Below are 17,633 nucleotides of genomic sequence, written 5' to 3' on the forward strand. Positions count from 1 at the left end.
AGTTCTATGTTTAGCCTTTTGAGGCACTGCCACACTGCTTTCCATAGTGGTTGAACGAGTTTGCACTCCCACCAACAGTGTAGTAGTGATCCCTCCTGGCCATATCCCCTCCAGCATCTGTTGTCATTCGTTTTCCTGATCCTGGCCATTCTAGCTGGAGTGAGGTGGAATCTTAGAGTTGTTTTGATTTGCATTTCTTTTATGACCAGAGATGTTGAGCATTTCTTCATGTGTCTATAAACATGCACATTTTTAAACACATCCTTTCCTTTATCATTCTGATAACAGTATATGAACGGACCACAATATATGTTCAAATGGTTCTTTGAATATAATGAAATTGCATGTGTAATCTTGCCTTGTTTTTTAGTGGTTCAATTTCAATTCTTTGCTGATTTCTGTGTGAAAGTGACACTGCCACATTCCATAATGTTTTTGAAACATGGTTATAAACAGGCTATCAGCCCACTTATAGCTCATGTGTCCTCTCATTTTTCTGATACTCCACTGGGGGCTCTTTCCTACTATCCTATGATGTCTGCTATGACTCTTCTATGCTGTCAGCCTCACTAGGTACTAAGCTGTGTCTGCGTGCTGACGATACATTCTTCTTTCAACTCCACTTGTTAACTGTGCTTCCACCCATGACAAGGCCCTGTCAGCAATTACTTTCTTGTCTCTACATACCTTTTTCCTCATCTTTACTTGACTGTAAACATAATAATAGAGGCACAGATTAACCCCTCATGAAGACATGCCTGGAAGAAAATGTCTACTGGAAAGAATATGTCTTTCTAGTTCCTAGTAATTATTTTTAGATGCCTATCTCACACACACACACCATTTGCAACCTCATAAGTACAGAGCTGTATTGCAAAGCCACATAAGAGGCAACCATCAGAGAGGTGCGATGGACTTTCAGTGGAAACAAGGACATTTATGAAGAATGTGATTCACAGGGCAGCTTTCTCAAAACTGAAAAACAATATAACTGATTATAACTTTGATGAGAGAAATTCAGTCAGCAAAATTTGAGAACTGTTTTTGTTGGAGTATAGTCTCTGAAGATGTCATTAAAAGGAAGTGTTGGCTCAGTGCATTTCACCATTAAATTTGAGTCTCAGCAGCAAGATACAAGTACATGCAATTCTGATATAACTCACCAGTTCAGTGATTTTTTTTAGCTTACTGCCTTATATATAGAAATTGAATAAGTGCAATAGTCTTCCCTTATCCACAGGTTTTATGGGTAACCTATGGCCAGTTAGGGCTTGAAAATACAGATACAGTAGGGTCTGTGTATGGAGGTTCCACTTTGGGAGATTGAACCAATCAGATGCTGAAAATAGTTGGGAAAAAACTGCATATATACTAGACATGTACATTGATATGAATAGACATTGTATTTGCCATTATTCTCTAAATAATATGGCAGCCTTTATAGAGCATCTATTAGCATTAGGTATTATGAGTGATCAAAAGATGATTAAAAGCATATAGGACTATTGCATGGGCAAGTATTGCACCATTTAATAGATTGGACCAACCTGCATGGCTGTGACAAGGAGTGTTACAGTCAATCCTCAGATGACTGCATTTGCCTTGATTCTTTTAACAGAAAAAGACATCACACTCATGTAACCTTAGTTTCATCACATATTGCTGTGATTATTCTATTACTACTTAGTTTGAATATCATACTGTATGAAATTAATTTATTAAATGAAGTTATTAAGTATGCCATTATGGGACAAAAGCATGGTTTCTAGGATAGGGCTTAGTACTATCCACAGTTTTGGGCGCCAAATGTACATCTTGGAATGTATCTAACATAGATAAGAGTGAACCACTGTAAGGGATGAAAGAAAGCAGTTAGGTGTCATATTTTTAAAAAAAACAAGTTGGGGTTATGTACTTTGAATTATTTGCCAAAAACTTCTGGGCTCCTCTCACACTTACTGCTCAATTACTCTCTATTATAAACCTATTTTCTTATGTAAATTTATTTTCTTTCTCTTGGTATTCTTGTGATCACCATCTCTTTAGTTCTTCAGAATCCCAGTGTCTTGACTGAATGTTTTCATTTTTACTTCCATTTGATTGTTGATTGCTGATCTGTGTCCTTCCACCTCTTGTCATGCTTACCACTGTACCTACCTTGAACTGTGTGGTCCTCATCCAGTTAGCCCATCACCTCCACCCCACCTCACTGCTCAACATTAGATGGTCAGGGTCACCTTCTTTTCCCTCAGCTTCATCAAATACCTGATGTGTCTTTTGAAGCTGGCAGTATTGCCTACATTTTTAGTGATACCAAGAAATCATGTAAATGTTGCTTTTCTATTATAAACAACTCATGATACCACAAGAGAGCTTAAATATTTAGTTTATAACTCAATCATATCTAACCTCTCCCAAATCTTCCCTCATACTTGATGCTCAAATTTGAGTATGTCTTTGGAGCTGAAACAAGTTTTGACCACTCCTTCCTGATGGATCTACCAAAATTAACAAGCAAAGGTGCAACTCTCAGGCCCCAGAAAAAAATCAGTAAAGAAATTTTCAATCTCAGGATTGTTTATTCCAGGGACTGGTTACTAAATGATATCTCTGTGCAGTCTAAAGATCGAAGAAAGCCGTGTATATCAGAAACTTCCTCTATTAGATGATTTTGTACATTTCATTATGTGATGGTCTTTTTAACCGTAGAATCTACTAACAAAGTGATCTCGTTTCAGTCACCCAAAATAGCCATTGAAAACAGTTCCCAGAGCCTCTGTTCAGAATTTTTGTCCTTCATACACAGCCAGCGTGAGCACTGAGTGTTCAGGTTTGACATTCTGTCTTTGCAATAGGTGTCTTGTCATTATCAGACATGAAAGGAAGAATCAGATCTTGGCTGTGACTGCATGGAGAACTCCATATAGAGAGAATTCTTGTGGAGTTCTAAAAGGCATACTTGTCCTGGGTTAATCTTCCAATGAAGATTTTATTGACATGTACATTGGTGTTGGAGGCTTCTTTGGATGAAAGCAAGCAGGAGCACAGAATCTACAACCTCCCGTTCATGTGTCACAAATCACAACTTAATGGCTGTTAATTGTCAAAGTAATGGTAGTATTAAGAAGCCGAAAATTGAAGAGAAACAGCTCCAGTCATAAAGGGCTCCCTGAAAGTTGGGTAGGTACCCAAAATATTTCCATGAGCAAACAGATTCCTGGAAATAGACGTGTTATTTTATTATTTTTAAATAGGCAAACTGAATTTCTCTTAGGTAAACAATGATCACAATGTGAGATTTAAATAGTTCTCTCAGAAGTTGATAGAAGGAGACAAAATAAGAAAAAAATCTGAAGGGGCCAGGAGTTTGGCCTAATGGTAAGAATGCTTGTCTGGAATGCACAAAGACTGATCCCTTAGTACTACATACATAGAAAAAAGCCAGAAGTGGTGCTGTGGCTCAAGTGGTAGAGCTCTAGCCTTGAGAAAGCCAAAAGATATTGCTTATGCTTGAGTTCAAGCCCCAGGAACTGGCAAAAAATCTGAAAAGGAGGGCTAATGAAATAGACCTACTTTCACATTTATACAATAGTGATGTATTAACTGTAGAATATATACATACTCTCTGAAACACAGAACATTTCCCCAAATAATACAATCAACCAATGTGTCAAAAGTTTTAAAAGACTGAAATTATACATTACTTCTCTGATCTCAATGGGAAATAATACAGAAATTAATAGCAAATTTTGAAAATCACTGTCTATAGCTCCAATCAAATTAGATATAATTTGTGTTAATAATGGAAATACAACAAATCAAGTATGATAGAATAGATACTACTTTGTTCAAAAGAAAGTTTATAAACTTTGAAAGAATACAGAAGAAAAGCTGAAGATAACCTAAATAGTTAAATCATCTTGATATTCATTTTGAAAACTTAGGGGAAAAATACCAAAATGAACCCAAAACAAACAGAAATAATAAAAAGGTAACAAAAAAGAAGGAAAGGACTTAAAAGACATTTATAAACATGGATATCCTTGTGGCCAATAATTCAATAAAAATATGCACAAACTCAGTTTTGCAAATTAGAGCCATGATCAGTTAAGTGAGGTACGGAAAAATTGAAAAGATGGACAAGCTCTATTGTGGATAACAATTTAGAACCACTAATGTTATTCGTTATTCATGTTTTTTTAGACAATGTTTTTGTTTGTAGTCAAGGCTGGCCTCAAAATCATGCTCCTGTTGACTCAGATTTCCAAGTGCCAGGCTGAATTCTTGTAAGTTATAAGTGGGAATCAAAATTGCTATTACTTTACCAAGCTTTTGGCAGTCATCATAAACACCCATAAACCTATGACCCAACAATTCTAAGGTTAAGCTCTTTCTCCCCACCCTTGTAAATATATAAATGATTGAAAAACTCTATGTGTGTTTGTAACTTTGCATAATAGCATTATTTATGATACAAATCAGAAAACAAATCATGAATAGAGAAATCAAAAGTGATTTTTCATATATTTACCCAGTGGAATGTTTAATCACGATGAAACATGTAACTGTGGCTATGAGTTCCTTGGTAGATTGTGCATAAGATTAAGTAAACACACTTGAGGAAAAAGAGGAGGGATAAAAATGAGTACATCAGGAAGTTCTCATCTTTAAGTGAAGCAGTAACTGTGAGATAGCATTCAGGACCCAATTGTTTTCCTCTAGGAAAATTCCCTTGATTTGCATGCTTTAGATTTGTGTGTTTTCTGAACACTAGACTTAAGATAGGTTTTGCAAAGAACATTAAAAAGAAACATGTTTGTGCCTTTAATACTATCTAAAATACTTCATTTGATTTCCTTCTAAAATTTTTAGACATGATTTCCTTAAGCTTGGGTTTTGATTGGATATTATTTTCATTTTCTGAATGAATTACTACAGTTTTGCTTTCTTTATTGCCATAAGTTTGTTGTACAAGCCTGTTTTGCATTAACATATACATTGATGCATCTTGATCAGAGTCACCTTCTTCATCATCCCTCAACTAGCCTACCTCTTCCCAATCAGTCTCAAGTTTCTTTGTTCTATTCTCACATTTTCCCAATCTCCCTTTCATCTTGTTCATTGTTGGGATGCAGAAAGGATACTGACTTTTGTGAGTTGACTTTGTAACCTACCTTTATTAGCTCTAGGAGCAGACAATACATTTTTAAAATCTTCTGTGATCTGAAATAATAAAAGTTTAATTTACTTGAAATATAATTAGGACTTTTTGAAATACTAATATTTTTAATTTCATGTTACCTTTATTGCAAAGGTGACAAGCAAACGGTTTACAGTTACATAAGTAAGGTAATAAGTATGTCTGTTTTGAAACACTGGTACCCCATCCTTCATTTTCTCTTGCTTACCCCTACTTACTCTCCTCCCCCAAATTGTAAAGTTGATTTCTAACATAGTGTCTGGCGAGTATCATTCATTCTTTGTCCTTCAGTTCATGTTGATATGCTTCATTATATATAGTCCTCTGCACTTAACAATAGATCCCATGTTAAAAATACCATAGATATATTCCAGTTCTTACAAATGAGGAAAACCATGCAATCTGCTTTTGTTTGAGTCTGGCTGACTTTACTTAATATAATTTTTTCCATTTCCTAATGAATGAGATGTCATTCTTTCTGATGGATGCACAGATCTCCATTGTGTATATATACCACATCTTTTGGATCCATTTATATACTGAGGGGCATCTGGGTTGGTTCCAGATCTTAGCTATGGTAAATAATTGCTGTAATGGCAAAAAAAATGCTGCAATGAAGATGGTTGTGCCAGTAGCTTTAGTATGGCCTCACAATACTAATATTTAGACATATTTTTGATTGTATTTTATTGTCATGATAATGTATAGAGGGGTTACAGTTACATTCTTCAGGTGATGAATGCATTACTTCTCGAAACTTGATACCCTTTCTCATGTTTTTGTCCCCATTTCCCTTCCTCCATCCCCTCCCAAACATTTTATTTCTCCCCTTGCCTTCACTATTTCAAATAAACAAACATATTTACAATATACCAGGAAACATACAGCTTGAGCAGTAAACAATTTTTAATGTACGATCTAAAAACATTGCATTTTCTTTTTTTTAATTTTTTTTATTGTAATTAGTAAAAGGGTTACATGATATTTGCCAGATAGAAGGTGCATTAATTCACATACATTGATACCCTTTCACATGTCTTGGTACCCATTTCCCTCCCCCCCACACCCCCCACCCGTCTTGGTTTTCCCCCCTTCCCTATCAAATTTCAAATATCCAAATATAAATAAATTCAATATATCAGATAACAAAGTGAGATACTATACCAATATGAGATAACCAAGGGACAGCAAAGGAGATGAGAGACAACATAGTACATTAAGGACAACAATCATTCATTATATGGCTTTTGTTTCACTATCCTGGAGGTCCTTTCAATTAGCTTCACATTATATGTCCTTATGTATCAAGATTTTGCTCTATTGCAAATCTCTGCTAGTAGAGCCCAAGGTTTCTACTGATTATGACGAATGAGGGAAACCATTGAGCCTAAGTTCCTTTGAGTCTGGCTTACTTCACTTAATATGATTTTTTCTAAGTCTTTCCATTTCCTAACAAATGGGGCGATGTCATTCTTTCTGACAGCAGCATAGAATTCCATTGTGTACAAATACCACAACTTGTTGATCCACTCATTAACTGAGGGACATCTAGGTTGGTTCCATATCTTTGCTATGGTGAATAGTGCTGCAATGAACATTGTTGTGCTAGTGGGTTTAGTATGTCCTTGTTTCTGGGTGGTTGGGTAAATGCCAAGTAGTGGAATTGCTGGGTCATAGGGGAGTTCTATGTTTAGCCTTTTGAGGCACTGCCACACTGCTTTCCATAGTGGTTGAACGAGTTTGCACTCCCACCAACAGTGTAGTAGTGATCCCTCCTGGCCACATCCCCTCCAGCATCTGTTGTCATTCGTTTTCCTGATACTGACCATTCTAACTGGAGTGAGGTGGAATCTTAAAGTTGTTTTGATTTGCATTTCTTTTATGACCAGAGATGTTGAGCATTTCTTCATGTGTCTATAGGCCATTTTTGTTTCTTCTTCGGAGAAGACTCTAAGTCTTTGGCCCATTTTTTAATGGGATGGTTGTTACTTTGGAGGTTAGTTTTGGAGTGATTCAATTTTTTGAGTTGTTGATATATTTTAGATATGAGGCCTTTTTCCATTGTTTGGTTGGTGAAGATCTTCTCCCACTCTGTAGGCTTCCTGATTAGTTTACTAGCTATGTCCTTTGCCATACAAAAGCTCTGCAGTTTAATGCAGTCCCACTTATCCAGCCTTTCTCTGATTTGTTGTGATTCTTGGTCCTTATTAAGAAAGTTTCGACCTGTGCCAAGGAGGCCTAGTGTATCTCCTATTCCTTCATGTAAAGTTTTCAGTGTGTCAGCTTTTACCTCCAGGTCTTTGATCCATTTCGAGTTAATTCTAGTGCAAGGTGACAAAGAAGGATCCAGCTTTAGTTTTCTGCAGGTGCTTAACCAGTTCTGCCAGCACAACTTGTTGAAGAGGCTTTCTTCCATTCTATTTTTTTGGCTCCCTTGTCAAAGATTAGGTGGCCATAGGTCTGTGGTTTAATATCTGGGAAAACATTGCATTTTCATATTGTTTATTTTTATAAGCATGTTTATATTTAAGAGGTATTTGAAATTCAATATAAATCTACTAACTTCCCTGTTAATACATATTTCCAAATTTTTCTATTTATGTTGATATAGATATTATAGCTCTATTAATTTGTTTTAACTAATATTACATGATATTAAAAAAGAATGTTTTACGACTTACATTAGTTCAATATAATCAACTCTAATAAAGTAATCCTATGTTCTGGTAAATATAGCCATTATTTTTTGCTTTATTTTGTGACACTACTGAATAGATTATTATTCTAAACTAAATAAACTGTAATTTGAAATAATTATGTTCATTTACTTTTCAGATAATTATGTTAATTACAACTTAGAAAGTGTGTCTTTTTTTTTCTTTCTTTTTTTTTTTTTTCCAGACCTGGGCTTGAGCTCGGGGCCTGAGCACTGTCCTTGGACTTTCTCAAGGCCAGAGCTCTACCACTTGAGCCTCAGCACCACTTCCAGCTTTTTTCTATGTATGTGGTACCGAGGAATTGAACCCGGGTCTTGGTGCATGCTAGGCAAGCACTCTACCACTAGGCCAAACTCCCGGCCTGAAAGTGTGTCTTTTTATTTCTCTTGCTCCTTGTTATAATCATTTTGTGAATTCCATTTTTATATATAGTATATACTGTCTTTTACAAATTTTAATCTTCTTTGAGATGTTTTTAGATTATACAGATTATCTTCTATACCACTAAATATTATAAATATTTTCTTAGTTAAAAATTTCCAAAAATAATGAAACTGTCTAATGTCAGTGATTTCTTTTTTGTTATATTTCAAATCACTATCCATGGAATAAAATGCTAAAAATTAAAATACTAAGTTTTAATACTAATTGATGGAAAACATAAGTTAGTTCTTGCTATATCTTGCTTTCTTTCCTACCATTTTGTAGATTTTAATAAATTAAATAGATTAAAATGTATCAAAAGCTGTTTATTCAAATAGTAAACCTATAGTGCTTTCCTCTTTTCATATATATTCAACTCTGATATTATGGAAAGTAATTATTTTGGTTTATCGACATCTCTTATATTTGTATATCTAATATTATTCCATAATGGTTTTGTCTGCTCATCACCAGTTATCCCTTATTTAGCATAACTATGCTTAAATCTAATTTTGTTGGGTGGGCTCATGTCCTGGAGCTTAAACCCAGTACCTGGGCACTATTTCTGAGCCTTTTTTGCTTAAGCTATCATTTGAGCCACAGCTCCAATTCTGACTTTTTTGGTGGTTAACTGGATTTAAGTGTTATGACCTTTCCTGCCTAAACTGACTCAAACCAAGATTCTCGGATCTCAGCCTCCTGAGTAGCTGGGATTATCAGCATGAGCTACTGGAGCCCCACTTTGAATCTAATTTTTAGTTTGGATTTTATATTTTGTGTCTGAATAAACACAGAAGATTCATGCCAATTGTAGCATTGGCCTAAAGTTGGTCTCACTTGGGAGCCCAGAAGATTATAAACCACATGCCACATTTCCAAGGGCACAATGCATATCTGTGGGATTATAGCTAAAGTCTGTAAACTACATGTTACCCTGTTTTTATGAAAAGGTAATTTTCATCCTCCAGGAAGTTATAAGAGATTATCAAGAGTGTAAGGACATGACACTTGTAGGTCTTTCAGTGCTGACTGCATTGTATGTGGGAGAACTACCTGGAGAAATCATGAATTGGCTGTTCAGGTATACATTGTAGTCAGTTCAGTCTACAGTGAGTTATGCAATTATAAAGGTGTCTCTATCAAGTACTTCCAAAATTCGTGTCATAACTTAATCCTCAATGCACGTGGGGGTGATGGAGTTAAGTCATGATGGTAAAATCCTTATAAAATAGATCTCACGAGCTCACTTGCCGTGAGAGGACACAGCAAGTAAATGACCATTTATGAGCCAGAAAGCAATTATTGATGATAGAATTTTCCTCTTAATAGATCAATGCTATATAATTGTTTATACATCTGTTATAACTAGATTCGTGTCACTGGCACATTGGAATGGTCTTTAGGGAAGCATGGATTTGGAAAATAGAGCTGATTATTTATTGGATTTCCCTGGCTAGCTAGACCTGGGTCCCCGAGGAGGCTGACAGGAGTCCATATTTCAGGTTGGTCATATTCTGCTGTCTGGAATTCTACATGCAGTAGCTTTAATTAAATGCCACTAAAAACAAATTAAATGGATATAATTCCAGCCTTCTTCAGTCATTAATCAGAGTTGCCAACTTTGTAGCAAGTACATGAGAAAGCCGCAGTTTATCTGTAGAAATGAGGAGTGTGTATGGGGGGTAAAATTTCTCTCTGGATTTCTCAGTCATGCACATGCAGATATCAATAGCAATTTTGCCCCTAAAATGTTTTGCCTTATCAAACAAGATTAAAAGACAAAGATGTCTCAAATTCCAGATGATAAATAAAATGATAAATCTCCTCCATACCATATATGTACATACACACAGATATATACAGATCTATCTACCTATCTATCTATCTATCTCTCTGCCTATAGATAGCTATACATCTATAGAAATCTATATATACACATATATTCAGATCTCTCTCTCTCTCTCTCTCTCTCTCTCTCTCTCTATATATATATATATATATATATATGATAGTAAAGACAGAGTGTTTCTTTCTCCGCCATAGACTGTATTTACTCACATTACATGGAAGTCAAGATAATGTCACTCTCTGAAGGGGACTAAAGGGAGATTGGACATGAGAAATCTGTAATGTCACAGGATTCTTGTACTATTTGCCCCACTTTCTCAGGCAACACTTAACTCTTATCCCATGGCCTGTGGAAACAGAGGTCAGGAACTTGGTACCAGCTATCAACCTGCCTGCTGTTCCTGCAGTGAGCAATAAACTTCATTTGTCACTAGACCACAAACCTTGGCTTTTCTGCTGCCATTTATCAAACGGTGACAGGCTAACCTGCTAGCTTTCAAGCAGGGTAAAATTTTACACTTTTATATTTCTTTTCTTGAAAACAATAAGTGTATGGTTTATAAAAATTATGTTCCTGATAAATTGCTGGCTTTTCATTATGAAATGTTCCCATTTGTCTTTGTTAGGACTTTTGGTTTTGTACCTCATTTGATCTGATGTTAATATAATCAATTCTTTTTCTAAAATTTAAAAAAAATTTCATGATATATATATTTTTTTCATATCCATTGACTTTCAATCTGCCTAATTGTGTTTTTATGTTTTTATTAATTTTATTTTATTGTGGGATAATATATAGAGGGGCTACAGTTACATCCTTCAGGTAGCTGGTGCATTGATAACCCTTCTCATGTTATTGTCCCCACTTCCCTCCCCTCTACCCCTCCTAATCATCTTTTTTTCCCCACATCCTTTCCCTAGTTCAAATAAACAAATAAACGTATATACAATATAGCCTGTAACAAAGTCAGATACAGTAACAACATGAGATTAACCATAATGGCAAAAAAGAGAAGAGAAATAACATAGTACATTAAGCACAACAATCACTCAAGCTCTTGTTTCCATATCCTAGAGTTCCTTTCTTTTAATCTCATTCTATATGACCTTATGTACCTAGGTTTTGAGCTGTTGTGATCCTCTGCTAGGAGAGTCCTAGATGTGTATTAATTATTACAAATGGGGAAATCTTTGAGCCTATGTTCCTTTGGGTCTGACTTACTTCATGTAATATGATTTTTTTCAAGTGTTTCCATTTCCTTATGAATGGGTTGATGTCATTCTTTCAGATGGCAGCAAAGAATTCCATTTTGTGTAAGTACCACATCTTCTTGATCCAATCATCTACTGAGGGGCATCTGGGTTGGTTCCCTATCTTTGCTATGATAAATAATGCTGAAAGTGGGAGCGGCTTTAGTATGTCCTTGTTTCTGGACAATTGGGTAAATGCTTAGGAGTGGAATTGCTGGGTCATAAGAGAGCTTTATGTTTAATCTTTTGAGGAATTGCCATACTGCTTTCCAGAGTGGTTGAATGAGTTTACACTCCCACCAATAGTATAGTAGTGATCCTTCTTGGCCACATCAATGCCAGCATCTGTGGTTATTAGATTTCTTGATAATAGCCATTCCTACTGGAGTGAGCTGGAATGGCCTATAAACACATGAAGAAATGCTCGACATCTCTGGCCATAAAGGAAATGCAAATCAAAACAACTTTGGGATTCTACTTTCTCTTTTTACCATCTCTCAGGTGATTTGAACTTTGTAAAGGTTGACATTTTTGTTGGATTTTGAACTATATCCTTGAGGATGATTCGTAGTAGTTTCACTAGAGACAAAAAATATATCTCATGACTTTTCCCTGTCTACTTACTCTTGTTCCGAGAATGTAGTCAACATATTCATTGTACATATGAAAAAACAGAGCTAGATTATTTGAAAGGATGTTTGGGTTGGGGAGAGATGAGAAGGAATAATGATGGAAGAGGTGACACTGATGATATATTCTACCTATGAATTGACATGTTGAATTGAATATCCTTTATAGAACTAATTAAAAATAAAAATATGGCACTCTTGCCATATGTCTATTTACAATCACCTTATATTGTGTTATCAATAACATATATGACATTTCCATGTATTTCATGTCTCTTAAGGCACTACAAGGCTCTCATATTTGTTTTTAATGGTTGTAGGAATGTTTCTTCAACTAGCAGAATTTCTTTTAATATATCCTTAAATCTAGATGTGATAACACAAATAAATTTGACTCTGTGCAATAGTAGAATTACTTGAACGAATGTTTTTTTCATCCTTCAAAAATATTTTCATGGCATAGAACTTGGAAGCCAAGGGACTTCATTTTATTCATTTTGTACTTTAATGATACTTTAATGTACACATATACAGTGGATTTTTTAGTCATCCATTAGAAAGAATATTCCATTATTTGCCAAAAATTGATGGATGTGGAAAAAATTAAGTTAAGTGTAATGAGTCAGGTCCAGCCAAACGACACATTTTCTCTTATATGTGGAAACTAGAACAAATTTATAATACAAGTAAGCACACACTAGATTGTCTGTAAATGTATACTAATATATTAACTGAAATATGGTATTTACAGTGGAGAATTCAAATGGTACAATTCCTTAGGAAAAAAAAACAAACTCATGATCCAATGAAATGAATACCAAGAAAATTAGCACTTGAAAGGTGTGTGGGAAGGAGCTAGGTAAATGAAGAGAGGAAAGAGAAGGAATATAGTCATAATATTCAATGGTATCCCATGAAATCAGGAGAGAGAGAGGTAAAGTGGGAAAGATACAGAAGAAATCTGAAAGGGGTGATATCGATCAAAGATGCGTCTTACTTATAAATGGATTTGTTGAATGATAATAAAATACTTAACAATAAAACTTAAAAAGATACTTTCCTGATAACCATCGTGTTTGATTAGAGGTCATGGATCCTCTGAATTTTTGTTTTACCTGTATATATTCTTTTTCTTTGGGTGTTTTAGAAATTTTCTCTGTATTTTCTAACAGTTTTACTACTGTGGCCTACATGTGATGTTTTGAAAATGTGCACCTTCTCTGTGCTATAATTCACTGAGCTTCCCGAATCTGAACAAACTCACAGTGGGATCACATGATGATCATTTTCTACTACATATATGGCAGGATTTTGTAACGTGTGCATCTGTCTATGCAGTGACTTCAAGCCACTATGGACATGTCACATGAGAGTTACTGTTTACATTAGACATCCCCAGGCACCTTCAGACTTAGAAAAATATATTCATAGCTTTAAAACTTGCTCTGAAATCTACATTAATAACTTCTATAACACTATTTCCTAACTGTAGAAGTTGGGGTAACATTTTTCACCCACAATGGTTTGATGACTATGTTAGCACCAGGCCGGACATACAGCAGCTGATATTTTATTATCAGTCCACAAATGTAACCAAATGTGTGAGTAATGGATGTGGGTGAGTTGATATAAAACCATCCAGTTGAAAAGGACATGGTCAGTTTCCATAATTTCGACATCTTCTTTGTTCCCTGGATAATTTATGTTTTTATTTTCCTTTTCTCTTCCAATTACCTAAAACTGAGATTGATGAAACTCTTGTAATATAAAGATTATCCTCTACATGGGTTTTCATTCTTCTTGTGAACCAACTCAGTCCCAATTCTAATCTTCCTGTTGCTGGAGTAAATAACGTGGTGCCTCTTCAGTTCTAAGAGTTCTCTGAGAATTGTTTTCCCGCATATTTCAGCCTCTTTCTGACTCAGAACATGAGAACCCTGTTTAGAAAGAAAAAATGAAGCTTTTCTTATTTACCTCAGAATGGAGTAATGAATTTGGATCTTGTCATGAGAGTCTAGAATTTTTCAGGATAAGTCATATTTCTAGTTTAAATGTCTCCAATATGTAGTTTCATGAGAAATTTAAAGAAATGTGAGAAACATTTTCCCTATACGAAAAACATGAAATTAAATTTAAATTCAACAAAAAGTTTTATCCTTACTAAAATGGACCTGGCTAAATTTTGTATTTTTTATTGCTGCTAGCATCATTTCCTCACTTCCTGCAATTGCATTTTCCAAAATTTCTGTGTGTCCAGGATCCTAGATTACTCTTTTCACAGTGCTTTACTGAATATTGCAGTTACTTATCTCAATTACCATGGGGTTAACTATGGGAACAGTAATTGTGACTGCCTACCTTACCATCAAAATCAAAACACTGAGCATAATTATGGCATTAAAGCAGATGTTGACTGAACCAATAAACCAGCATGGGCAATACCATATGTATTGTTTTCCTAAAGGTGCATTTGTAATGAAGACCCAAGCAGAAAGATATTAGGGAAATTTTGAAGCCATTGTAAGCAAGTTTATGGTTTTCTGCATTTCTTTATTTCTTTTTAAAAATATTTTATTAGGTGTAAGTAATTGCACAAAGGAGTTGCCATTCAGCAAATCAGTTTATGAATACAGTACATCTTGATCAATGGCACCCTTTTCATAATGCAAGTCTTTCTTCCCTCACTTTTCTTTCTTTCTTTCTTTCTTTCTTTCTTTCTTTCTTTCTTTCTTTCTTTCTTTCTTTCTTGTCAGTCATAGGGCTTGAACTCTGAACCTGGGCCCTGTCCCTGAGCTTTTTAGCTCAAGGCTAGCGCTCTACCAATTGAGCCACAGCAACTCTTCCTGTTTTCTGGTGGTTAATTTGAGATAAGAGTCCCTCGGACTTATGTGCCTGAGCTGGCTTTGAACTGTTATCCTCAGATCTTAGCCTCCTGAGTAGCTAGCATTACAGGCGTAAATCACCTGTGCCCAAACTTCCCTCACTTTTCTTCATTTTGTAGGATATGCATTAATGTTTGACTGCCTTCTTCTCTTCATTTGTCTTTTTTCTTTGTTTTAAAGTTGAATTTTCCCATGTCTTTTCCAATTTACAATGTGTATTTTTTAATCTGTTCTCTTTTGATTGAATTTTTCATTTATAGCTCACTAATATCATGTCTAACAATTTCAGTTTTGGTAAACAACAAGGACAAAAGTAGGGAAGGCATATTAGAAGGTTGAATGTATGAGTTATGAGAATTCCAGGAGTTAAAAACTTTAGTTTGGAGGAAACTTCATTATCAGTATTTCAAAATATATATCTTCAGGTCAAGAAAAAGTACAAGACAGATTTTTTTTTATAAATCTGAGATCTGAAAGTATATCAATCATAGAAGCAAGACACTGTATCAACAAGGAAATGTGAATACATAGGGGAGAGTGCACTCATTTGAAATGTCTCATTCGGCTGTTTGAAAATTTGTGACAAAAGCAATCTTGAGCGCTAAGTGCTATGCATGGAGTGTAAAATGACACTTGGAGATGTTCTGTATATCTGAAGACTGTTTTCCATTTGAATCTGAACCATGAGATAGTCAGACATTGAGAGCAACCACAAAACATTCATTTCCACTCCAATATCCTTCAGGAAGGCAATAAAATCACAAAGAAATTTCTAGTTCAAAAGTACTAGGGAACAAAAATGGACTCAGTTTGTTTTGTTTATTGTAAGTAATAGGTTTTTATCTTGAATGTTTCTGTTCCCATTCTAAACTTATCTATACATTAGTCTACCTATCTGTTCTTATTTATTACCTGCTATATTTCTATTTATCTGTGCCAGTATATAAAAAGGTCAAAATGAAGTATTTATATCAATGTGTTCTACTTAAAAAATAATTATTCTACTGTGAGAGAACACATACAAGTTTATACAGTATATATTAATGTACTATAGTGGTAGTGATGAATAATTTCAAATGTTAAAGAATGGCAATACTAACAATGGCTCTTCTGAACTCTAGGCCTGGGCTCTGTCCCTGAGGTCTTCAGCTCAATGCTAGCGCTCTACCACTTGAGCCACAGGGCTTCTTCCAGTTTTCTGGTAGTTAATTGGAGATAAGAGTCTCACAGAGTTTCTTGCCTGGGCTGGCTTTGAAGCTTGGTCCTCAGATCTCAGCCTCCTGAGTAGCTAAGTTAGAGGTGTGAGCAACAGGCTTCTTCAGCAGTTTTTATGTTACAAAATAAGAATGGGATAATGATCAAAGGGATCCAGTCCACATTCCAGACATACTGGAAAGGCTCCTTTTGGAAATTAGACAGAAGTGAAGAAATTGCTAATGAAATAGGATCTATTAAATTCCATAGCAACCTATGGATTTATCCTAATAAAATGACTCAAAATAAGTAAATTGTAGAAAAAGAAACCATTTTCCCTTCAATAGGAACTCTAGAAACCGTGACAGTTGTGAATCAAGCACACTAACAGTTCACGCATATAAAAATATCATGCATGGATGATAACACTGGTGAGTTCTAGATGAGGCTGTTTACATGGTCTCAACAGCCTTCCCACAAATTACTTAATCATCAACTAAGGAAGAACAACTTCAAACCAGAGAAATATTTGGATGTTAACCAAATCTCCAACAATGAGATAAATCAGCACCATCTGTCTTCTAATTTGATATGTTAGGAAGACATAGAACTCATGGAGCATTCCATTTTAAAATGCAGTTGCTGAATCAAATCAAGAGACATAAATTCTAGAAGTTAGAATGAAGAGATTAGGGGATTGTGGTTTCAGGCTATCACAGTGCCTCCCAATAAAGTCCTGAGACTCCAACTGAACCACGGCCGGGTGTGGTGATCCACACCTGCCATCCTAGCCTGTAGAGCAATACGATGGCTGGTGTGTGTGAGTGTGTGTATGGGTGTGGGGGGGATTTCTGTCATCCCAGATAACACAGCGAAGTATGAATAGGATCCCAGTCCAGAAGAGCTCAGGAATAAATCCTATCTTGATAATAACAAACACAGAAAGGGACTGAGGTGAGTCTCAAGTGATGGAGAGCCTACTTTGTAAGTATGAGATCCTGAGTTAAAATACACACACGCACGCACATGTGCACACACACACACACACACACACGTGTGTGTGTATAACTATGTATGTATGTATTTATGTATATCTATGTATATGTTTATACATATTGATCAATCTCTAAATAAAGAACTAAATAAATAGCCCTCCAATTAAATGGCCTCCATTCTTTGCCATGTCAGAGATAACACTTAATGAGATTCTGGAATAAAGGGGATTCAAGAGAACCTGGGCAATCCAGCAGTTAGCTACAGGATGAAATTGTGCTATCAAAAAAATATGAGCTGGGTGCAGTGGCTCACATCTGTAATTCTAGCTACTCAGGAGGCTGAGATCTGAAGATGGCAGTTCAAAGTCAACCTGGGCACTAAAGTCTGAGAGATTCTTACCTCCAATTAATCACTAGAAAAGGGGAAGTAGGACTGTGGCTCAAAGAGTAGGGTGGTAACCTTGAGTTCCAGTGCTCAGGGACAGTGCCCAGGC

Source organism: Megascapheus bottae, chromosome 19 (genome assembly GCF_031878675.1).
Source record: "Megascapheus bottae isolate mThoBot1 chromosome 19, mThoBot2.hap1, whole genome shotgun sequence".
Classification (NCBI taxonomy): Eukaryota; Metazoa; Chordata; class Mammalia; order Rodentia; family Geomyidae; genus Megascapheus; species Megascapheus bottae.